The 25,168-nt window shown below is 43.8% G+C and overlaps 1 protein-coding gene and 1 long non-coding RNA gene across 3 annotated transcripts in view; one reads left to right on the top strand and one right to left on the bottom strand.

Moving 5' to 3' along the window:
• Rnf125 (ring finger protein 125) overlaps positions 1 to 25,168 on the top strand; it is an 80,885-nt gene that overhangs the window by 26,851 nt on the left and 28,866 nt on the right. Inside the window, exon 3 of one of the 2 annotated variants that reach the window (XM_075969240.1) lies at positions 24,956 to 25,144. The exons of the other annotated variant lie outside the window; for it this stretch is intronic. The gene's annotated coding sequence lies outside the window, so the exon portion shown is untranslated. The remainder of the gene's footprint in view (positions 1 to 24,955; positions 25,145 to 25,168) is intronic. 2 annotated transcript variants of the gene reach the window in all.
• LOC142848691 (uncharacterized) lies at positions 9,765 to 14,453 on the bottom strand. Its single transcript, XR_012910452.1, has 3 exons — positions 14,306 to 14,453; positions 13,461 to 13,531; positions 9,765 to 9,795 (listed from the first exon to the last, which is right to left on the bottom strand). It is a non-coding gene; the product is annotated as an uncharacterized LOC142848691 (long non-coding RNA).

Below are 25,168 nucleotides of genomic sequence, written 5' to 3'. Positions count from 1 at the left end.
GGAATGGGTATGTGACATGCAGTGTCTGCGGAGGCTAGAGGCATCGAATCTTCTGGAGCTGGAGTTACAGGCAGTTGTGAACCACCTGACATGGGTGCTGGGAATGGAACTCAGGTTTTAGGAGGAGCAATGTTTGCTGTTAAGCACCATACCATCTTTCTAACCCACCCCTAAAATAAAAACTTAAAAAGAAATATTCACTTTGCTTCAAACTGCTGTCTAAAAATGATTATCAGTGTGCCCCTTTCCCCACTGTCCCAGAGGAACGCTGTGTTATCGCCTTTCACTTGCGTAGTTGATGAATACTCAGGCACTGGTCCCAGTTTAGGTTTAAACTTTGTTCTAAATGCTTGAGTAATGGCCAGATTCTGTTTCATTTTTCAAGCCACGGCCTTTTAGCCTGAATTGAGACTGTCACTCGACAGCTGGGGCTTTCTGTGATGGCAGGGACTGAAGACTCAGCCCACATCTACTACTAAAGTCTCATTAAGGACTTCTAGGCCTGGGGGCCTTCGTGGACAGCATCTTGTTGTATCACATTCCCTCTGTTCCAGTAACAGCTATTCCGCTCTGGGGATGTGAGAGTCCAACAAAGAGGACCACAGATGCTTGAGGACATTCTGAGCCACTCGGCTCATTCAGGGGTCCCTCCATCCTTTGAAGACAGACCAGAGATCTTGGTGATATACATGAACTCCTCCCAAGAAGTTATCCAGGGCTGAGGATCTAGCTCATTGGTAGAGCATTGCCTAGGATGTATGAGGCCGTAGGTAAAATCCCAATTACAGAAAAGCATTGAGGTCACATCTGGGGATATAGATCAGCTGGTGGGGTGTTTATCCAGTGTGTACAGAGCCCTCTGGCTTCAATCCCTAGCTCAAATACAAAGGCACCAGACATGGTGGAGCCTTAATCCCAGCACTCAAGAATAACAGGCAGGCAGGGCAGAAATTCAAGGTCATTTTCTGATACACAGTAAATTTAAATCTAGCCTGGGCTACATGAAACCCGGCTATACACAAAACAAAATGAAAGGTAAGGTATCTAGCTTTTGCCATATTTAAAGTTAAAATGGGGCTTGTAAAGATGGCTCAGCAGTTAAGAGAACTGGCTGTTCTTCCAGACGATCTGGGTTCAATTCCCAGCACTCACACAGTGTCTGTCTCACAGTGATCTTAACTCCAGTTTCAAAGGATCCGACACACTCTTCTGGCCTCTTCAGGCACCAGGCACGCATGTAGTGCACAGACGTGCAAGCAAAACATGTGTATAAACAAAATAAAAAATCAAACATAAATAAATAAGGTTATGGGGGATTAAAGTGCGGCTCAGTGGTATAGTGCTTATACTGTAGAAGAAGCACAGTTCCGTTTTCTATGGCAAAAATCGAAAATGAACTTAACATGTTTCAAGATATCTCATGCTCAGTTAGGCATGGTGGAACAACACAGTAATCCCAGCACTTGGAAGACTGATGCAGGAGGATTGCCATGAGTTTGGGTTTGATAGTAACTTGAGTTACACAGTAAGACCCTGTCTTAAAACAAAGTCAGGACCATGACTTTGACTTGTATTTGTGGTGTCAGAACCCTAGTACTTCTTTGTGCCATGTTCCAAGTAGACCCAAATACATATTTGTTTGGTTGAGTTGACTTGAGTTCCAGAATTGGTAAAGAAATGTACTGATGGGGAAGAAGGATTTGATTTACTTAAAGGAAGACTTGCAACACAGCTCTTCTAAACCTGTCCTTGTACTCCCCAAAGTGTCCTCAGGAGATGACATAGCTCAGAAGCCTTCGGACCCCAACCTACAGCTTTGCCTTTTAATTTGTTTTTAATTTTAATTCTATTTATTGTTAGTGGGGGATACTCACTTACATGGTGTCCATGTGGAAGCCATAACTTTTCAGAGTCAATTCTTTCCTTCCACCATGGGGTATGAGCTGAAACTCAGCACAGGCATGCACAGCAGTCCCTTTACCTTCTGAGCCGTCATACTCGCCCATCTTTGCCTTGAGTCACCACAGGTGTAATAACCTAAGCAGCTACATCCTGTGTGTCACTGGCATTCTCTCCCTTCGTGTCACAGCCTTCTAGCAAAGGTGTTTTCAATTTGTTAATTTTCTTTTTAAAAAAGAAGCATTACACTTACTCATTTTGCCTTTGTATGTGTGTACTTATTGGGGGCACACAGACCACAGTGCATGTGTGGGGATCCGAAGCCAACTTTTGGATAGCTCTCTCCTTCCACCATGTAGGATGCAGGAATGAAACTACCATTGTCAGGGTTCCGTGACAAGCTCACTAAAGCAGATTTTCCCCCCAAATTCCCAGTGTAGCTAAGAATGACCTTGAACTTCTGGTTCTCTGTCATCTACCTCCCAAGCACTAAGACAGACTTAGAGCTTGTACCGCACCACACCTGCTGGTTTGTGCAATACTAATGAGCAGATAGAGTGCTTTGAGAGCTAAGCCGGCGCTCCACCAACTGGAGACACCTGAAGCTCAGCAAGGTTTATTGTTATTGTTGCTTGTTTGTTTGTTTGTTTTAATAAAGGAGAAATTATCATATAGGAAGAGATACTTTGGAAAGCGTTTCTGTGGCAAGTATCTAAAACTAGGAGTCTGAGACAGTCACATGCAAAGACCCCAAAGAGAAAGCCTGGGAGGGAGGGAAAGCTGTCTGTCAAGTAACTGGTGTGCTGTGACTTCCCAGGATCATCTGACCCAATGACCTAATTCATGCCAAGTTGGGACTGTGTAGCTCCCAGCAAAGTGCATTGGCTGGAGTCCTGTGGATGCAAAAGACCTTGTGTCTACTTGCCCTTGTTTAAGAAAGGTTTACACTTTAACCATATGCTCATTAGCAGCACAAGATGTACTGTCACTGGGACCATGGATGTTTTCTGAGAGAGAAACAGGCACCAGTCTTGGGACATGGCCCTGGGCATGCTATCCAAGGAGGGGTTAGAGAATGTGACTCAGCTAATGAACGTCTAGCCAGGAGGGTAGAGTACAGTGTGCTTGGGTAAAACAGCCAGTGTTGGGGAGATCTGTCTTGCTTGATGATGATCTCCACTCACCAAAAAGGCTGGGTTGCAGGTACAAGGTCTCAGTTGCCAAGGAGATGAGCAAAAGTGCACCCTATATCCTTCCTTGCTCCCAGTCTTTTAGCTAATATGGATCTTAGGCCAGGACAGCTGTGTAGCACCTGCTGTCTTAATGTAACTAACAGTCTCTTTCCTGGCATGGTAGCATGCCTATGATACAAGCGCTCAGGAGATAGAGGCAGAAGAATCAGGATTGAAGGTCACTGTTTGCCACAGGAACCTTGCCTTTACCCCTTCTTGCCCCCAAATCCCAAGAATCATCTTCCTCATTTTCAACGAGGTCTCGCTTAGGACAATAAATTTCCTATCATTATTGGCATGAAGTACTTAGAAGGGTACCTACCAGATAAAGAGCGTTTTGCAATAGAGACCAAAGCGAAGACCAGTTTTATAAACTAAGCCAAGAGGAATCCAGGTGGGAAACAAAGGACCTCAGGTATGCTGTTCTTGCAGTACTGGGAGCCTAGAAAACAATCTGAACCGCGCTACGCCTTGAATAACAGTTCAAGGTCGTCCTTGGCTACCTATTGTATTTAAGATCAGCCTGGACAGGTCTCACTCAAATAACAGAAATAAGTGTCTTCCTGGGAGCCAGGTGTGCTGATAGAGGTGTAATCCTGCCTCTCAAAACACTGGGGCAGGGAAACCTTGAGTTCAAGGCTGGCTTGGGCTACTTACAAGATCTTGTCTCTAAATACGTAAATAAATACATGTCAGGATGTAATAACTTAAAAACCCAATGCCTACTTAATGGCAAACCAGTTGTGTTTATTATAATTTTTACGAGAATCTGAAAAGAAAGCATTGATCACTTCAGGCTGAGAAAAATCAAAAGAAACTTAGGCAAAAGATGGGGTGTCAGATTTGAAGAACTTCTCTGGGGAGGTGGTGTTTTTAGAGGGGGGGTCTCACGCAGCCCTGGCAGAGCTGAGTGCGGACTTACCGTGGATGATGACAACATATCCTGATCATCCCAACGCTGCCTCCAGACCCCTGGGATCACAGGTGTGTGATGGCGCCTGGCCATAGGACTTCTTGTTTATTGTGTTTCTTAGTTGTCAGGCTCTGAAAGAGTTTGTGAGATCAGTTCTCATATCCATGGCATATACAAAATGGATGTGAGGGCTATGGCACTCAGACAGTGATGGTGGAGCTGGTGGACGCAGACTGTGTCTGTCTTATGTCAAAGTTTTTTTTTTTCCAAATAAGAGGAAGGGATAGCACAAACAGAATCGAAACCCCTGATAGATCGAACAAGTTAAGAAGAGATTTAGCTATGGAAGTTGAGTTTGGAGTTACACAGCTGCCCTATTTAACAGGAGTGAAGGTCTGCCGAAAATGGTGTTGTGGCTCAAGTGATACTTGCCAGCAGCTGTGGCCAAGTCTTATTGTGTGGCTTGACCCATCATGCCTAGAGTCCAGAATGGAGAGTGATGCTCCAGGGTCTGCATTGTGTTCACTGACAAGGCAATGCTCCATTCAGTCCCAGGTGCCATTACAAGTGGACTGGGAAGTGTGTGGGGGGGTGCACACCTTTAATCACAGCACTTGGGAGGCACAGGCAGGAGGATCCCTGAGTTTCAGGCCAGCCTGGTAGGTCTAGCACAGCAAGTCCCAGGCCAGCCTGGGCTACATAGTGAGACTATCTCTATAAAAGGGGAACTTGGAGTGACAGCTAAGAGGTTAAGAAGAGCCCTGATTCTTAACCCAGGTTCAACCGCCAGAACCCATATAGCAGTTCACAACCATCCATGACCCTAGGGATCCCATTCTTCCCTTTGGTCTCTGTAGGTATGAGGTATGGATGTGATGCACAGACATGCATGTAGGCAAAATACACACATGTATAACAGTTTTTTTTTGTTTTTTTGTTTTTTTTTAAATATTTATTTATTATGTATACAATATTCTGTCTGTGTATATGTCTGCAGGCCAGAAGAGGGCACCAGACCTCATTACAGATGGTTGTGAGCCACCATGTGGTTGCCGGGAATTGAACTCAGGACCTTTGGAAGAGCAGGCAATGCTCTTAACCACTGAGCCATCTCTCCAGCCCCCAGTTTTTTGTTTTTTTTGAGACAAGGTTTCTCTGTAACTTTGGAGCCTGTCCTGGAACTAGCTCTTGTAGACCAGGCTGGCTTTGAACTCACAGAGATCTGCCTGCCTCTGCCTCCTGAGTGCTGGGATTAAAGGTGTGCACCACCACCGCCTGGCTGTATAATAGTTTTTAAAAACTTCATAAAATCAAAAGGAGAAGGAACTAAAACAAGAAGGCCCAGATGAACTGCAAAGTCAAAAGGCAAACAGGAGGCGAGCAAAGGCAGAGGCTTCGAATCTTGGTTGAGTTTAACTCCTGACTGTGCTGCTTCTTCTGCTTGGCCTTGGCCTGCTCTCTCAGATCCAGGATCCCTAGGTGAAATATGCTTCCTCTGTGGTTGAACTTTGTGACTGACTCTTCCCAAACCCTCTTCTCAGCTTATCAAACTAAGCTAATCCAGAAAATCCTGTTCTCTTTGCTGATAACTGGTTCAGGGAAGGCAAATACAATATGAGGAGGGATGGTATGGATTGAACTATGTTCACACACAACTAATACATTACAAAGGTACCTGGGTAAAGCCCATGGATCTCGTGCAAAGCTGCTAGGAACTGTCTCGCTGGTCCTGTCCTTGAAGGCCACACCTGCTCCCATTTCCTGGCACCTTTGATATGCTGGTGGGAGGAACACATTAGGACAACCACGGAAAGTCTCCAGTGGGCCACAAGTGGGAGTCTGTGGTGCAAGATGTCTTTGGCTTGTGGGCACTTATCTCCAGACGTGTCAGCCCTGGCTAGTGTAAAGCTCATTCATCTGCCCTCCACTCTGGCTGATGATTGGCATGGGCAGAGGGCTGCATTTGGAGGGTATGGCAACATTGCAATCCTCAGAATTTTGAAAAGTACCAGAAGAACTGAACTTATAGGGATACCTGTGTAGCTTTGAGGTTGGAAAGGGAAAGAATGTGTGTTGTGTAAGAAGAAAAGGCTTGGAAGTAGAATGACCGCCATTCTACCTCGCTGTCTTCTCAGTGCATCAGTTATCTCCGTAAACATGAACTAACATGGGAAGTACTGGTAAAACAAGAAGATGGGCATGTAGAAGAAACACATTTGTTGTACCAGAGATGGGGACTAGATATATCTCTATAGAAGGTCTCATATGGAGTAGTTTGGATTTGATTAGGTGTTACATAGGTCATGAGGCTGGGGCCCTCATAATGGAATCAATGCCCTTACAAGAAGAAAGTACGGGATGGAGTTGTTTGGTGGTGAAGAGCATGCATACAGCTCTTGTAGAGGACCCAAATTTGTTTCCTAGCACCCACATGAGGCAACTGGCAACCTACCCTTAACTCCAGCTCTGGGTGACCCGCTGCCATCTTCTGACCTCAGCAAGTACTGCACTCATGGTTCAGTTGGCATCTCCAGCTCCCCTCACCCCCATAGTCTGAGAAGCACCATTCCTGTCTCTGTCTCCTAACTCCTCCTCAGAGAGTCTCTGAGCAAAGGAAAGGCACCAAAACAAGCTCTTAGCGGGTATTGCAGCTTCCTCCCCTAATGCTGCCACTCAAGCCCCCCTAGGTACTCTGCTTTTTATCATACTTGGCCACAAACCCAGGTTGTAGCAGACATGTCATCATCCCTTGCCTACAATCTACAAAATTTCCCTGCCTTAGTTCAGGCAGGTGACTTCTCTGGCCTCTATCTCCGGGTCAGTGAACCCACCCAGAAGGTGCTTTGCTCAATAATCCTGCTGTTATACTTTTTCAGTTTAATTTGATCTGACTTACTGCACCAGCAGAGAAACTTATTATCAGGTGGCAGAAAACCTAGTATTCATGTGCACACATACACACACCAACCCATCTTTCTTCTTTCCTTCTCTCTTTCCTTCCTTCCTTCACCCTTTATCCCTTACCCCTCTTAAAATTTATATTCTAGTTGACAGAGAGGAGATCAGAAGTGATAGGGCTGGATATTATAGCTCAGCAGCTCACCAAACCTGACTGATTGAGCCCAGTCCCCAGCACCCACATGATGGAAGGAGAAAGATCAGCTGGTGCCTTTCTTGAGCTCTTTTCCTTCTGCTTATTTTGTCTAATGTCAATATGTTAGTTTTTGTTTTATCTTATTTTACTTTATTTTTGATTAAATTGTTATATATTTATTTTATGATTATTCCTTTGAAGCCTGTTTGTTTTCTAACAAGAGACAGAAATGGTGTGGATCCAGATGGCAGGGGAAGTGGGGAGAAACTGGAAGGAACAGGGGAAAGGAAAACTGTAATCAGGATATATTATATGAGAAAAAATATTTTCAATAAATGGAGAAAAAAGATATCCTGTGACCACTTTTGAACTGTGGCTCATGCAGCACACATGTTTGTGCACACACACTAATGATGATGATGAGGGTGATAAAATATAGCTATTAAGCATACTTATCTTTATGTTATTTTATTTTTCGAGACAGGGTTTCTCTGTGGCTTTGGAGCCTGTTCTGAAACTAGCTCTGTAGACCAGGCTGGTCTCGAACTCACAGAGATCTGCCTGCCTCTGCCTCCCGAGTGCTGGGATTAAAGGCGTGCGCCACCATTGCCCGGCACATACTTATCTTTAAAGTGACATAGATGTTGAACTGTGGTCTCATTCTCTTTTCCTGTGGTCCTGCTAAGTGAAACAGCACGCTTTGCCTTAGAAGCTTCCTTGTATCATCAACATCTTTGGAATATATTGCACTTTTATTATTATTCTTTAACTACTTTATTTACTGATTTTTTGAGACAAAGTCTCACAATGCAGTCCTAACTGTCCTAGAACTCACTCTGAAGACCAGGCTGGCCTAGAACTCACAGAGATCTGCCTGCCTCTGCCTCCCAAGTGCTGGGATTACAGGTGCCATACCCAACTTGGAATATATATATATACACTTATATACATACATCTTTTAGTTAAACACTATGATTTAAGCAGGTAAGAAACAGTAAAAACTGTTTGTTTAGTTCTTTTCCAGTTCTACTTCTTTAAAGGTAAAAGATAACTATATATTTAAAGCAAAGCAAAACATAATAACTGAAAACTCTTTCCAAACTACATTGTTCACTTGACAGCGAGAGTCTAAACAAAATTGAGGTAGCCAGGAAGATGGCTGTGCTGGGCCCCTGGGACAAAGCTTCCTTGAATTGTTGGAGTTGGTAATTAAGCTTGTCTTCATGGTAGGGTTGTTAAGATTTCTATTTTTACCAAGTTGCACTTTTAAGTCCTGAAAACTACTCTGTCCTTGACTACTTATGATATCACTTCCTTATTATTAAGAGAATGTAAAACAGATTAAGTTAGCAATTATGACCCTAAAGAAAATAGGGGGTGGGGGGTGTAGGACATCACTCCAGAGATGTCCCTAGTGGCACCATCAAAACAGCAAAGAAGGAAATAACAAACTATTCTACAACAGAGGATCACTTGGATCCATTTTGATACAGCAGACGATACCACTGAGATGTGTGGTAAAATTCTATTAATTTGATATGCCCAGATACATAATATGAGCTTATAAAGATTTCTGATTTTCTATCAGAAGTATAGTTCAGCTTACTTTGTGCCCAAGACCCTAGGTCCATAGATGGGCATAGTGGCACATACCTGTGATCCCAGAAGTTGAGAGGGGGAGGCGGGAAGATCAAGAGTTTCACAACTGGCCTTGGGTACATAGTGAACTTGTGTCTTCCTGTAGGAAGCCCTGTCTCAAAACAACTACAAAAAGCCAACTCAAAGACAGTTTAGATAGTTCTATGTAAAGGGAAAATACTCCGTACATAGCCATAGGCAACAGAGACAGCAATACGCATCAGAGCTGTGAGCCTCACAAAGATAGTTCTGGCTAGAGAACTGGGGTAGCCTCCAAAGGGTCACGACAGCACCCAGCAGTGTGAGGTCACTAGAAAATGATGGGACTGATGGGAATGAGCTCCTGCCTTATAACAACTTTCAAAAACCACCACAGTTAGAGTGACAAGGGACAGAATAGATGCTGCACTATGAGGGCACTACAACAAGATTTGAATTTGCTCTGGGGAACAGGAGGAACAAGATCTAGTGTAGTCCAAAGCAATCTCAAACTCAGTACGCAGCCAAGGCTTTCCTTTATTAGAAAGGTCATTTCACAGAGAAACAAAGCACAAGTGACCCAACAAGGCAATTTCTTCTTGCAGAAAGGGCGTGCCACAACCTAATACCAGGCTAGCAAGCACACTGGGACGGGAAGCTTTTATACTAATGCAGGTGGAGACAGTGTCTCACCCTCTTGGTGAGAGCTTGACCTCACAGTCTGAGACAACTGGTTAATAAATAATTGGCATGGAGAAAATAAAGGGAAGGGAGAGGACATCAACCTCCCTGAGTCACCGGGTTCTGGGGTGCAGCAGGACCTGTTTATAAACAAAAGTTGACCAGGGGGGAAATATAAAATTTGCATAAAAGTTTTACAAGATTGGGGCAGATTTGTAGAATATTGGCCTCTGGAGACCAAGTCACCTTTGACAGTCACACCTCAGCCTTCTGATCCTTAACCGAAGTGCTTATTTGCTTTGTTGCAAGACCACAGGTCTGCTCCAAAGTGAGCTGTCTCTAGCCTGAGTTCTTGTCTCCTATAAGAAAACAAACCAGCACTTAGTGCTGAATGAGGAAGATTATATAGTGAAGAGGAAAAAAGGTTAAGGGAGGGAGGGTTGAAGGGAGGGAAGAAAAGAGAATGAGGGAAGAGGGGGAGCAAAACATGGAGAAAAGTAGAAAAAGAAAGAAATTGTGCATGATGGCATCTATCTATGTCCCAGCATGGAGAGGTGGAGGCAGGAAGATTAGTTCAAGGTTGTCTTCATCCATATAGCAAAATGTGAGGCCAATCTGGGCTACACTGTTTCAACCATCCCTTTGAAGGGGTTAACAATATGCAAATGTGGAGTAATTGTTAAGTAAATAGTCAGAGGGTATTCCTACTTTCTTTCAACAAGTTTTTATCTTATTTCTTCCACATTTAAGACCTTGGACAGAAAATAGAAAAATAAAATAAAAAGGGCTGGTCATGATGGTGCATGTCTTTAATCCCAGCACTAGGGGTCAGAGGCCTGCCTGGTCTATGCAGCAAGTTCCAGGACAGCCAGGAGTGCAAAAAGAGAACTTATCTTAAGATCAAAAACAAACAGACCAACTTGTACTAGAAGTTAGGTGTATAAAGTTGACTGACATAGGTAACTCTTAGGTCCAGAATAAGCCCCCCAAATGGCAGTGCTGGTAGCAACATCCTAAACAGATGAACCTGGTGAGAAGGACTGTGACTGGGTAAATGGAAGCCTATACTCAGCGTTCCTCAGGAAAACCTTTATCTCCCCAACAGTCACCAACCTCAAGCAAGGGCATCCAATTCCCATCAGTCTGAAAGACCCCCACCCTGCTGACTATCCTGTAAAATTTGATGGCTTTCATACCAGGATGCTGTGTGCTACTTAGAGGCAGCCTGGTAGTTCGTTCCCCTAATAAACATTTCTTTCTCCCCACGGAGTGGTCAAGTTTGGTGACTTCACTGCACCCTCACATCCAATACCTAATTCAGGAGACAGACAAGGCTCATTGTTAAAATACTTTCATTTTACTTCTGTGTCTGTGTATGGATATGTGCATGTGTGTGGGGAGCCCGTGGGGCCATCATATCCTTTGGAGCTAGTATTACACAGGATTGTGCACAGACCATCACAGGTGCTGGGAACCAAACTGGTCCTTTCTAAGAGCAGTGTGAGCTCTCAACTACTGAGCCACCTTTCCAGCCCAAAGGCTCCCTGATTTTACTTACTTCTTGGCATCATGCATTTTTATTCTTTCTTAATTTCTATTGAACCTTAGATATTAACAAGATCATAATGCCTAATGTAAAATTAACTGTGGGTCACCAGTGTAAAAAAGATACAAATGCCGGGCAGTGGTGGCACACGCCTTTAATCCCAGCACTCAGGAGGCAGAGACAGGCAGATCTCTGGGAGTTCAAGGCCAGCCTGGTCTACAAGAGCTAGTTCCGGGACAGGCACCAAAGCTACAGGGAAACCCTGTCTCGAAAAAAAAAAAGATACAAATACAGAGGAAAAAAATCCATTTGCTCTTAGCTCTTTTCCTCTTGGTGGCATAATGCCACTGAGCCTTCACTTATAAAATACATTCCAGAATAAACCAGGGTGATCTCTCTTCAGCTTACTGAGTGCTGGGATGACAAATGTTTACCAAAGTTGACTCCCATTTTCCAATGTTGATCAGGTATCTTTTCCTATGACATGATAGCTGTTCTTGGTTGTCACCTTGACTACATCTGGAACTAACACCCCAAAATGGAAGGCATATCTGTGAGGGATATTTATTTTCTAATACATCTTTTTTCTATATACATAGAAATTCAGTCTGTAAGTTCTGTTACTCTAGAGAATGCTGACTCATACATTTGAGTACTGGCATGTTTGGAGGAGGCTTGTTTTTCACACTTAGCTCGAAGGATCTGCAGCTGGAACTGGGAAAGACAGTGATGCAAAGTGCAGATCAATGAGCTTGCGGCCACCATCTCAGCTGAATGAATCTGTGGGTGAATGAATATGCCAGGGTCATTTATGAAGACCTGTCTACTGGATGCCATGCACCACCCAGATCTGCCTACAACCGCTGTTCTCTCTCTCTCTCTCTCTCTCTCTCTCTCTCTCTCTCTCTCTCTCTCTCTCTGTCTCTGTCTCTCTCTCTCTCTTTCTCTGTCTCTCTCTCTCTCTGTCTCTCTCTCTATTCAGACAGGGCATTATTACCAGGCTGCTCTCAAATGCACAATTCTGCCTTATCTTCCTGAGCTCTGAGATGACAGGAGTGAGCCATGTCCAACTCCCAAGTCATCTAGCCCTGCCCACTGCCATGAGTGATGACTGCTGACAGCTCATAGCCAGAATCACTTCATGGGTTGTCCTGTCTGAATTCTCAGGGGAACTCTCACCAGTTCCTCATGGGAGACAGAAATGTGAGGCAAGGGTAGGTACAAAGGCCTCATGAGTCAGTCCTGTTTCTCCCCTCCCCACTGAACTGTGTGACGCCTCTGAGACAACTGTGTCATAAGGCTCAACCTCTCCCTCTGCCCAGGAAGCAGGCTTCCTTCTCTTAATCATGGGGTAGACCTCAACAGTACAGGCCAATATTGCCTGCATCCAAATTCCTATCTCAGAGTCTGCGCCCTGGGACCTGGAAAATAAGTGTTATGATAGATGATAGATAGATAGATAGATAGATAGATAGATAGATAGATAGATAGATAGATAGATAGATAGATAGATAGGTAGATAGGTAGGTAGGTAGGTAGGTAGGTAGGTAGATGTAGATAGATGATAGGTGATAGATAGATAGATGCATAGATAGATAGATAGATAGATAGATAGATAGATAGATAGATAGATAGATAGAAGATAAGAGAAATAAATGATAGGTGATTGATAGATATACAAAAGATAGTGATAGACAGATAGATAGATTATAGGTGATTGATAGATATATAGAAGATAAGAGATAGATAGATGGTAGATAGATAGGTAGATAGGTGATAGATAGATAGATATATAGAAGATAAGAGATAGATAGATGATAGGTGATTGATAGATATACAAAAGATAGTGATAAGCCGGGCGATGGTGGCACACGCCTTTAATCCCAGCACTCGGGAGGCAGAGGCAGGTGGATCTCTGTGAGTTCGAGACCAGCCTGGTCTACAGAGCTAGTTCCAGGACAGGTACCATAGCTACAGAGAAACCCTGTCTCGAAAAAGCAAAAGCAAAAACAAAAACAAAAACAACAAAAGATAGTGATAGACAGATAGATAGATAGATTATAGGTGATTGATAGATATATAGAAGATAAGAGATAGATAGATGATAGATAGGTAGATAGATAGATAGATAGATAGATAGATAGATAGATGACAGGTGATTGATAGATATATAAAAGATAGATGATAGATAGATGCATAGATAGATAGATAGATAGATAGATAGATAGACAGACAGACAGACAGACAGACAGACAGACAGACAGGTGATAGATAGATATATAGAAGATAAGAGATAGATAGATAGATAGATGATAGGTGATTGATAGATATACAAAAGATAGTGATAGACAGACAGACAGACAGATAGATAGATGAGAGAAAGGGGATGGATGGGTGACAGATCTCATATAGCCCAGTCATAGTATAGCTAAACATAATTTTTAACTACTGTTTTTTTAATTTATGTATATGAATTACATGTATGTCTGTGTAGCATGTTTGTACCTCATGCCTTCAGAAGTCAGAAGAGAGACTTGGTTCCCCTGAAACTGAAGTTAAAGATGGTTGTGAGCCACCATGTAGCTGGAAATTGAATCCTGGACCTCTGGAAGAGCAGCCAGTGCTCTTAACTACTGTCTTTAGTTCATCCTTGAGCTTCTGATCCTTGAAACTCTGCCTGAGAGCTGGGGTGGCAAGTATTTTTCCACCACTCCCAGCTTATGTGGTGCTGGGGATTGAACACAGGGCCTTGTGCATTGTATACAAGCACTCTACCAGTCAAGAAACATCACAGACTCTATATATACAATTTTTCAGATATAAGGTCTCACATTGTAGCTCAGGTTAACCTGCAACTTACTGTATAGTCCAGGCTGGTCTTAAACTCATGGCAGTCATTCCTACTCCATTTCCCCAAGTGCTGAAGCCTGCCTCACTCAGCACCCCACCCCATGCATGGTAAGTGCCATGACTAGCCTTGTTTCATGGACAAGACAATCAGGCACTGGAGAACTAAACACGATGCCCTGGTTCACACACATGCTAAGTGTCACAGTGGGGACCCAAGCCTAAGAAATGTATTTGAAGACTTTCTATGCTCTTTGATGTAGCTGCCTTTCAAAACTTTTGGACGCTGCTTGCCCTGTTTTATTTTTTTTCCCATTTCATAGCCATGACCAGCCTGGAGCTGGGTGTGTGGACCAGGTAGGTCTCCAACTCAGAGATGCATCTGTCCTGCCTCCTGAGGCCTGAGATTAAAGGTGTGCACTGCCACACCCGACTGTTTGGTTAGTTTTTGAGATGGGCACTTCTAATTTTCCTACCTCAGCTTCTTGAGGGCAGGAATTACAGAGTTCACCAGCATGCCTGTTTTAATTCATCCTCTGCCTTCCTCTAGGTCTTCTGTCTTTCCCTCACTGTCAAACGGCTTTGTCTGCTCTTCAATTTACAATGAAGAACGTGAATTCCATAAAGCTCTTCAATTTTGCATGTCACAACCAATGCAAGAGAAACATTTATCCTCCTGCTCTCCTTTTTCTCCCACCTCTGTATTTCGAAATCTTTCTACCTGAATTTTGAAATTCCCGTAGAATAAACTCAGCCTGGATGGGGTCAGGCAGCTACCTTGAGCTAGTAAACAGTAGCTCATAGGGTCAGGGGAGGTCCAGTTCAAGGCCACTTCTAGAGAAGTGGCAGCTCCTGTGCTGAAAGGACAGAGTGGGTGGGGAGAACAATACAAGGAAAAGAAGTTTCCAGCAGCATTCATACAAGCAAACAATAATGAAGGGAATCTGAGAAACCGAAAGCATTTCACAGTCATGTGAGTACTTAGGAAGTTATTCCCCTTAAACTTTGTGTTTTCAAACAGAAACTAGAGTGCAGAAGCTAACAAATTGAAACTGTAATCACAGAAACCTAAGTTTACATCTGGGATGTGAGCTTATCAGCTTCATTCCTTGTGCTGGTTATCTGAGTTCAAATGGGGCTGGCTGCACTGTCTGACAGCGAGAGGCAAGACCAGTTACCTATACAATATGCTCAGCATAGCAAACACCCTATAAATAATCCTGAGGGGTGGCATACAGAGACCTAAATGACCTGATACTAAGTCTGATGACCAGGACGAGCATGGTGGAGGGAGAGAACCAACTCCTGCACACTGTCCCCTGACCTCCACAAGTGTGCTCCCCTACACACGCAATAACTAAGAAAATTAATGTAAATTAAAAGTAGCTAATATTGCTGGGCAGTGGTGGCACAAGGCTTTAATTCTAACATTCAGGAGGCAGAGGCAGGTGGATCTCTGTGAGTACAAGGCCAGCCTTGTCTACAGAGCTAGTTCCAGACAGTCAAGGATACATAGAGAAACCTTGTCTCAAAAATAAATAAATAAATAAATAAATAAATAAATAAATATAAAAATAAATAAAGGAAGGAAGGGGAAAGTAAAGTAAAAGGTAGCTGATATTATTTGTGAATCTTCTTTAAATGGATGAAATATTTAAAAGAATTATAGACAGGCTGGGGATGAGGCTTAGGTAGGATGCACAAGGCCCTGGATTTAATCCCCAGCACTGCATAAATTAGGGTACGGTGGCTCTTACCTGTAAGCCAGGGGTGGTAGCAGTCAAAGCATAATGATCAGAAAATTAATCCCAGCTTCAGTGAATTTGAGAAGCCAACCACTGCTACGTGAGACACCCCCACACACACACACACACAATCAAAACAAACAAACAAGCAGAAAAACTGAGAGGGACGTGGTAGTGCACGCTTGCAATTCCAGGACTCTGTAAGCTTAGGCAGGCTCATTGTCACAATGGAGCTACATAGTAAGTTTCCAGTTAGACTGGAGTATGCATGAGACCTTGCCTCAAACACAGAAGTAAATAGCTTCAGTCCCCAGCACCACGATAAAATTCAAATACAGTTGACTTGTTTTGGGGGGAAACATGTCTCACGCAACCCAGTTTGGCCTCCTATAGTTGGAGATGATCTTTGTTTTCCTGCAGTCACCTTCATAGTGCTGGGACAGCAGACAAGGACTGCCTGCCTGTTTCTGCCTGTACTCTGGGGATGAACCCAGGGCCTCATGGTAGGCAGGCATTCTACCAAATACAACTTTAACAGCAGGCTGAAAATGGAGAGGGCTGGACATTTTTTCTGTTTTGTCTGAACCAAGTTATCAGTCACAAGTACCCAGGAGAAGCAGTCTGGCTAGGGCTCTGAGGACATCAGCTATTTTCTTTGATGGATGTATATGGTTTCTTATCTGCAGTCTGCTTTGCTGCAAGATGTTTGTATTGATTCCCTGCAGAGGAATCTGCTCGCAGATCTGACTACAGCAGAACCATTAGCAACATCCCCTCCAGAGCCTTCTGGCATTGATTTCCCTCTGTCCTTCCTGAGGGAGGGGCTAAGAGCCTTGAGTAAAGGAAATGCTGAGTCTCTCCTCTCTGCCACAGCTGACCGAGAAGCACCTGCTTTTTCCATATTCATTGTGACAACACAGAGATAAGCAGGAAATGGCCACTGCCATGCCATATAAAAAGCCATTATATATTACAGTGGCTGGCCTGTAAGTCCTGGCACTCAGGAGGCCAAGGGAAGATCACCAAGTGTCTGAGCCCTATCTGAGCCCAGCATGAGCAACTTAGTCCTGTCTACATATTAGGGGAAAAGACATTATTCCTCAGATTGTATATGTGTTAGTAGCCTAGTGGTTCTGTTTTGCTAGGCATGTAGCTCTGGTAGAATGCTTGCTAGATATGTGTAAGGTTCTGGTATTTTGGGGGCTTGTTTTCACTTTGATTGCATGGTTTGGAGTTGGCTAGTTGGGTTTTAGTTGTGGAGGTCTTAAAAATTACATTTATGAAAGCGGGGGAGGAAGGACGACTTGCAAAAGTCAGTTCTTCTAACATGTGAGACCCGGGGATTCAACTGAGGTCATCAGGCTTGGTGACAAGGGCTGGTATTTAGTTTCTATTTTGTCTTGTTTCATTTGGCTTGTTGTTGTTGGGTTTGGGGTTTTGTTATTGGTCTTTTGAGACAGGGTGTCACTAGGTAGGGAACTTGTTATATAGACCAAGCTAGCCCCAAACTCATAAAGATCTCCCTTTTCCTGCCCCTCAAGTGTGAATGCTGAAATTAAGGTGTGTGCCACTCTATCCCATTTATTTCTGTTTTTTTGAGGTAAAAGGTCTCAATGCATATCTCAGGTTTGCCTCAGATTTAAGTGTCCTGGACCAAACCCAAACTTCTGATTCCCCTGCCTCAGCCTCTAAAGCTTTGGGTGTATTGACATGCGCCCTCTTCAGACCTTTGCCATTTCTTTGTGTAGTGCTGCTTGAATTCCGTAGAATGGTCTTAGATGAGGCTCAGATATAAACATGTAATAGTACCCCGTTTGACAGGTCGCGCTGCTGTTTCTCTTCACCAGTCTGTTCACTGCGGCAGCACTGGCATTTCCATAGCTGCTGGCTCATATGACAGAAGGGCAGCCAGTTTTACATCAGGGTCAACAGAAGAAGAAAACAGGCTAATGCAATGCATTCAAGCTAGACAGACTAAAAAGCAATTATGGCATATTTTGATCCTGCTGGGTCTAATTACCTAATGCCTTGAAGAATTTATGGATAAATATAAGCTAGTTCTTGTCATATGACCTTTTATATACTCATATTATTGTTTTAATGAGTTTTTTATTACTAGTGATGATGTGTTATCTTGATATTTTGTACTGAAGGGAGAAAATGCATATTTTTTGAGGGGGGCATTTCATATAGCCAAGTCTGCCCTGGAGATCACTATGTAGCCAAAGATGACCTTTAGTTTCTAGTCTTCCTTCCTTTGTCTTCTGAGTACTGCCATACTTGGTTTAATGTTTTTCTTTTAATGTCCTCAAATTAAGAATATAGTTCTGCTGCCCACTGATCTATGAATTCTCTTGCAGCAGCATCTGCTGCCTACTGTAAAGGGGTAGGGGATGACTTTTCTCAGCTTCCAAGATGCTTACACTAGCAAGTTCACACACGATGGGTGTGAGCCCATCATGGTATCTAGAGATGTAGCCTAGTCCAGGAGTTCATGGTCTATAATCACTAGGTGGAGCATGGCTCCCCACTGTCTCCATGCTGTCCCACTCTCCTCTGATGGCCGAAGGATAATAGGACAGAAAAAAGCCAAAACCAAATAGTGTTTTGCCTTTTTTTTTTCTTTTTCTTTTTAAGAAAGTACCTTATTTTCTGGTTTCTTTCCACACCTGAGCTTAATACAACCCGTGTTTCATACGGTACAAGCAATTTGAAATTTGAGGTGATTTTAAAAGTGACAATGTGGCACATATCATCAGTCCAGCACTCAGAAGCAAGAGGAGCAGAAGTTCAAGACCATCCTCAACTACAAGAAATCTGCTCTCAATGCCTCTGCCTGCCCCATCCTTGCTACTGAGTCAGTCATTGTCTCAAGGAGAGAGCTAGGGAAATGCTGTATTTTAAAAACAGCTCTTAGCTCTGTCTTTCCCAGAGGTTCCTAAAATGCATATATCATTTGCTCTTGCCAGCTTTAGGTCATTAACATTTAACTGCTGCCATGCTTCCCATGCATCTGTTTCTCAGCTGCCCTGTGTTTCTAATTATGGGGGCACAGACTATAAATAAAGTGCCCCACATCTATTTATACCCTTCAGTTTTCCATTTGTGAAATGGGATAATAAAGTTCATACATGCTTTTTTCTGGAGATACTTGAATTACTCTGACTTTTTGTGGTGTGGGAACAACACTATGTGGATGATGCCTTATCCTGAGGCTCTGCTCTGAGATCTTAAGGCTGTGCCTTAAAGACATAAAGTTTTCCCATTTTCACTGTACTTCGTATTATTTCAGGGATTTATGAATTCAGACTTTAAATCTTGATACTATCTTAATTAAGATTTCTATTGCTGTAATGAAACACCGTGACCAAAAAGCAAGTTGGGAAGGAAAGGGATTTTTGGCTTACATTTTAGCATTGCTGTTCATCACTGAAGGAAGTCTGGGCAGAAACTCAAATAGAGCAGGATCTTGGAGGCAGGAGCTGATGCAGAGGCCATGGAGGGGAGCTGCTCACTGGCCTCTTTCTCTGGGCTCTCTCAGCCTGCTGCTTTATAGAACCCAGGACCACCAGCTCAGGGATAGCACCACCCACTGTGGGCTAAGCCCTCCCTCGCTGATCACTAATTGAGAAATGCCTGCAAGTGGATCTCATGGAGGCATTTCTTCAACTGAGGCTCCATCCTCTCTGATGACTCTAGCTTGTGTCAAGTTGACACACAAAACCAGCCAGTACCAATACATTAAAGGAAACACAGCACAGAAATAGAACACGCCCAGTCCTGTCTATATTTTCATGACATGATGAGAGGCAGAATCACTGACTAAGCATCACACATAGGACCTTTGCTCTAGTCCAGGCATAGCAATCGGTGGCTGAAGGCTTGTTTGTCAGAAGAAGCCCTGAGTTCCATCTCAGCACTGCCGAACACTATCCTGTCATGTAGGGGTTGCTAGGTTGTGTAAACTCTCTGAGCCTGACTATGTGGAAAGTGGGAATGAAAAAGATGCACGCTATAAACATTGCATGTGTGTGTGTGTTAAATGTGCTTGTACTTACACATGACAAACACAACTTAAGGAAGGAAGGGTTTGGTTTATTTGGCTCGCAATTTTGAGAGCACAGCCTGTCCCTGTGGGGAAAGCTCGGCGGCAGGGATGAGCAGCAGCTCATCACATTGCATCCACAGTCAGGAAGCAGAGAGAGACCAATGTGGTGCTCGTCTCACTTTCTCTTTCTTCGGCAGTCCACTCACATTCAGGCTGTCTTCCCTATTCCGTTAGCCCTTTCTGGAAGTATCCTTCACCCAGACATGTGTTTCTGTGGTTAGCCTACAGCCAGTCACACTCACGGCAGTTATCAGACATCATGTACAGCTTAATTTTTATAATACAGACATACACACGCTTATATATTAATTATAATAATATTTACATGGCCTATGTAGTCATCTAAACTAGTATTAGTGTACTCGTTTGTTGTTGATATTTGAGACAGAGTTTCCACTTATAGCTAGCCTTGAACTCACTATGGAGTCCAGGCTAACCTCAAATTCTTGCTCCTTTTGCCTTGCTAAGATTATAGATGTTTGCCACTATGTTCAGCACTGGTTTGTATTTTCATTGTTGCCTACCATTTCTTAATTGAGAAATGTAGAATATAGACATAGAATATAGGTGTAGAATATAGACAGCATTTAACAGAGTAATAAGGTATGAGAGTAGGCAATGGCCAAAGGGATCCCAGTCTTGCCAGTTAACTGAAAGAAGCCTTCTAACTTGAGGCAGATTTATATACACGTGTAGGACATACCTACAAAAAAAGATAGCTTCACTTACCCAGGTGAAAGATAAGATTTACCTAAGTTACATTCATATATTGCTAGTACAAGATACAACCACAGCTCATACACAGACACACAGACACACCCTGACACACTGGTAGAGGTCACTGGACACTTTCTGAAGTGTTCTCTCCTTCCACCATGCGGGTCCTGAAGATGAACCCAGATTGTTAGGTGTGGCAGCAAGCCCCTTTACCTGCTGAGCCACCTTGCCCACCAACATTTACTCTGTTTTGAAGTGGACACCTGAAGCACTGACATCCTTTGGTGATATAGGACAAGTGTACATGGTAGGCAAATATCAAGTAGGAAATTGTTTATGTCGTGTGAGGCCGTCTGGCAAAATCATAAAAGCTCTTGCATGTGGTGAGTCATGGACTAATAGATAGTGTTGCTTTTAGGTTTCTATGGTGTTGCTATTTTTGTTTTTAAGACAGGGTCTCTCTTATGTAGCCCTAACTGTCCTGAAGCTCCATATGTAGACCAGTTTGGATTTGAACTCATGGAGATAATCTTGCCTCTGCCTCTCAGGTGCTGGGATTAAGGAGTGCACCACCACACCCAGCTATGCCTTATTATTTCCAAGTATTGGCCCATTTACAAGGGAGGGATAACATTGGCTCTGAGCAGTTCTGGATCTGCTGCTTTTCTCAACCCTGATACAAAATATATGACAGAAACCACGTCATGAGAAGCAAAGACTCAGGTAGGCTCAGAACTTCAGTCCCTCGTGAGAGAAGGCATGGTGGCTGCATGGCACTAGGAACGTGTACGGAATTTCCTCACATGGTGACAGACCAGGCAACAGAAAACAAGACAGCAAGCAGGGCCAGGATAAACCCCTTAAACACCCACCCTGGTATCCAAGTCTCACGTCTTAAAGGTTCCTCTACCCCTCAAAACTGTGTTACTAGCTAAGTGTTCATGTTTGTGGTGCTGGAGGTAGAACCCAGGGCTTGCTCATGCTGAGCAAGTTTTACCTCTGAACTGCACTCCTGGCCCAAAGACTTCTTTTGTATTTCAGATGTGACTATCTGAAACATTGAAAGAGGCAGAGTGAATGCTTTTGCCCAACTGGGAATTAGTTTACTTCCTGGGAAATGGGAGGGTTGGATCAGGTGCTCCTTTGGACCTTTTCCATTCTGTACCTGTTGTGATTTCATGCTAATTGAAGTAGAACACCCCAAATGTGAAAGAAATGCAGGCCTGGGAGTTACCCAGGAAGAATTTCCCACTGACACCTACATAGTCTTCTGTGAGTCATCACTAAAGTAAAACAGCTGATTTTGGGGCTATGTTGTACTGGGACTACCTACAGCAGATGAAGAATTCATTGGTCGGAATGGCATGGAGATACCTGCCTACCATGCATGCACCATCTGATACTTAGGAATTAAAGATGGTAAGATTGGCTAGCAGAAAGACGAAGGGCAACACTTAAGTCTGAAAAACCAGTGATCCAAATTAAGGCAGAAAATCCAGGTCCTTGGTTGATTTACCTGGATGCACACACAAGTCCTTTGGTAGAATGGCATTTAGGATGATGTCCTTTTTGCTTTGAGAAGAACGCAATGGAGCCAGCGAGATAGTTAAGTGGGAAAGGAGCTTGCTGCCAGTCTAAGTGGAAAGAGAGAACTGACTCCCACGAGTTGTTCTCTGACCTCCACATGCACACCATGGCACGTGAGCACCTCGCCGCTGACAAGTAGACATTTAAAAAATAAACAACTGTAAAAGTAACTAATAATAATAAATGGAACTCTGAAGACAACTTAGTACAGAGCATATGGCTAGCATGTGTGGCCCTCGTTTCCATCCCCGAGTATTGCCTAAAGAAGAAAATGATTTTTCATTTTATCATTGTGAAGGTGCTATATACTGCTCAAGATCACATCTCAGATGCTTCAATTATTATTATGCCCACCCAGTAGGACTTACAGGTGAGAATTTACTAAGTAATCACCATAGCCTGTAGATGCCCTTGTTTCAGGGCCTGAGTGACTAGCCAGCATGAAGTCACCCAGTGGTGTCAGAATAAAAGCAGGCACCTCTCCACCACCTGACAGGTCTGCTATTGCTGCAGTGACTTACAGAGGCTGCTGCGGGGGAAGCCACTGAACTGTTTCTCAAGGAATGGTCTACTGAGCCCTGCATGCTAGCCAGCTGGGGACTTTAAGGATTTTGTCTGGTTGGTTGTCTGGTTTGGTTTGGTTTTAGTTTTGATTTGCTAGTGTTTCCTTTACCTTTCTGAGGTCTTTCTGTGTACCCCAAGCTGGCCTCATCATATACTCAGTGATATTCCTGTGCTTGCTTCCTGAGGGCACCCCACACCCAGCTAAAGTGCAGCTTTCATAACTCACCCAGACACTGAAATTTGATATCTTGGCATTGAACGGTTTCAACAGGCTTTCAGGTGAGTCTGATGCAAGACACTCTGAGGACAGAATGACTTGACAAAACTGTCTGTGTGGCCATGCCACTGACTTGCTCAATTGATTCTATAAAGCCAACTGAAAATACCTAACCAGGGCCATTTTCATGTTCACACCTCCTGGTCTCTAGTTTCCTCTGTGATGGGTGCTGTGTGCTGAAAATTCTAGCAGCAGGGATCTGAATGCAGCTTTCTGAACCAGAGCTTGGGGCTTCCTGCCCCCTTGTCTCTGCCTACCACATTATAGTCATCCCCGTCTGTCTGGAGTGCTTTGATTTTCCTTCATTTGAATTGAGAATATCTTCCTCCTCCTCCTCTTCCTAGAAGACTCACTGTATAGCCCTGGTTGTCCTGAAACTCCCTATGTAGACAGGCCTCTATTCCGAGAGAACTTCCTACCTCTGTCCCCTGAGTGCTGAGATTAAGTGTGCTCCATCATGACTAACCATGAAATGCTGTTTTCTATTTTGATCTTTTCTTCCTTTTTTATTTTCTATTTTTCTTTTTGAGACAGGGTTTGTCTATGTAACCCTGTTTGTTCTGGAACTTGGTATATAGACAAGGCTATCCTCAAACTTACAGAAATCCACCTGCCTCTGTCTACAAAATGCTGGGGTTAAAGGCCTTCAATACCATGCTGGCATTTGTAATTTTTTAAGATAGGCCTAGAGGTGTGTCACGCAGGCAGGCCTCAAATTTGCTACATAGCTGAGAAAGACCTTGAATTTTTGATCCTCCTGCCTCCACCTCCCCAAGCTGGGGTTACAGGTGTGCACTGCCACACTCAGTTTCTGTCGTGCCGGAGATGGAACTCAGAGTTCCTTGTGGCTCTACCAACTGAGCCACATCCCTAAAAAGAACACATTTCCAGAGTGTTCTTTCTTGTGCTCACCTTCCTTTTACACTCTGGGTGATGTCAGCATCCTCATTCATTTCATAGATTCTGGTCACTGATGATATACTGTATTATGAAGGTTTTCTTTAATTTTGGGGGAGGGGGCTGTTTCAAGACAGGGTTTCTCTGTATCCCCTGCTGTAGACCAGACTGGCCACGCTTACAGAGATCTGCCTCCTGAGTGCTGGAACTAAAGGTGTGCATGCACCGCCCAGCTAAGATGTTATTCTCTTAGGCAGCTTATGTATCAGAAATGAAAGCCTTGAGGACAGGAAAAAGCTGTCAACTTTGGTGTGAACCACAGGATTAACTGAATAGATTATGCAAGAGAAAAAGGAAGCGTTGGTAAAATGTGGGCTGCAAAGGCAGGAGATAGAGAGGAAGTGCATCGGCTATGAGGGAGGTGCTGGAAAGCTGGGGACTCCGTGGAAGGGGACAACACTCCAAAGTCCCGTACATAGACACACACTGCATTGCCTTTACCACCGCAGTCCACAGTAACCAGCCAAAAGTGTCTCTTAAATTCAGAGGTGAGGCGAAGAATCCACCCAAAGAGGAGGACAGTGAAGGGGAAGAGGCTCGGTGGCCAGAACCAGCAGCTGCCCACTCCTTAGTTATCCTAGTTTCCTTCTTGTCGCTGGGAGAAAACATTCTAACTAAAGCAACCTATGGAGGGGAAATTTACTAGGCTTCACCTCCAGGTCACAGTCCATTGTTGAGGGAAGTCAGGGACCACTGTTTTCTGGCTCTCTTCCAAGCTCATGCTTAGGTCACTTCCTGATATAGCCCAGGACCACCTGCTTGGAGAGAGGTGCTGCCTGCCATGGGCTGTGCTCTCCTACATCAATAAACAACCAAGACAACTTCTCATTGTCACACACAAGCCCAGATACCAAACTGATAAAGACAATCTCTCAGTTACTTTCTAGACGGGGTCATGTTGGCAGCTAATGCTAACTAACTAACAGAACACTCCTTATCCTGCCCCAGAGACTAGTGATATATTTGACACAAAGCAGGCTCCCTCATTAAATACCTGCAGAATGGGTAAAGCCAGAGACAGAGCATAGCTTAACTCTACCTGGTTGGTTCTACTGATCATGGCATCCATTGACTTCTAACCAAAATTCTACCTGCGAAGATTGCCTATCACTGTTGTAATAGTGGCATGGCTGTTCTGGGATTAACCAACTGATTTTTGATTGGATTTCAGGCCTGGTCTAAAGGAGAGAATACATAACTTGTGTTATGCCCATGTCACGGAATCCCCAAACAAGACCACAACAGAACTGGTATTGGATGCAAATACACTGGGATTTATTGATTACAAGTTAGCTACCTCAGACTGTAATCCAACACACCGCCACAGCAGATGGGGGAGAACGGGCCTCAAGGCTTCAAGGTAAGGGGATTTTAGAGGGGAAAA

This window comes from Microtus pennsylvanicus, chromosome 4 (genome assembly GCF_037038515.1).
Source record: "Microtus pennsylvanicus isolate mMicPen1 chromosome 4, mMicPen1.hap1, whole genome shotgun sequence".
Taxonomy (NCBI): Eukaryota; Metazoa; Chordata; class Mammalia; order Rodentia; family Cricetidae; genus Microtus; species Microtus pennsylvanicus.
The sequence above is the reverse complement of the archived record's forward strand: the minus strand, read 5'-3'. Positions and strand labels throughout refer to the sequence as shown.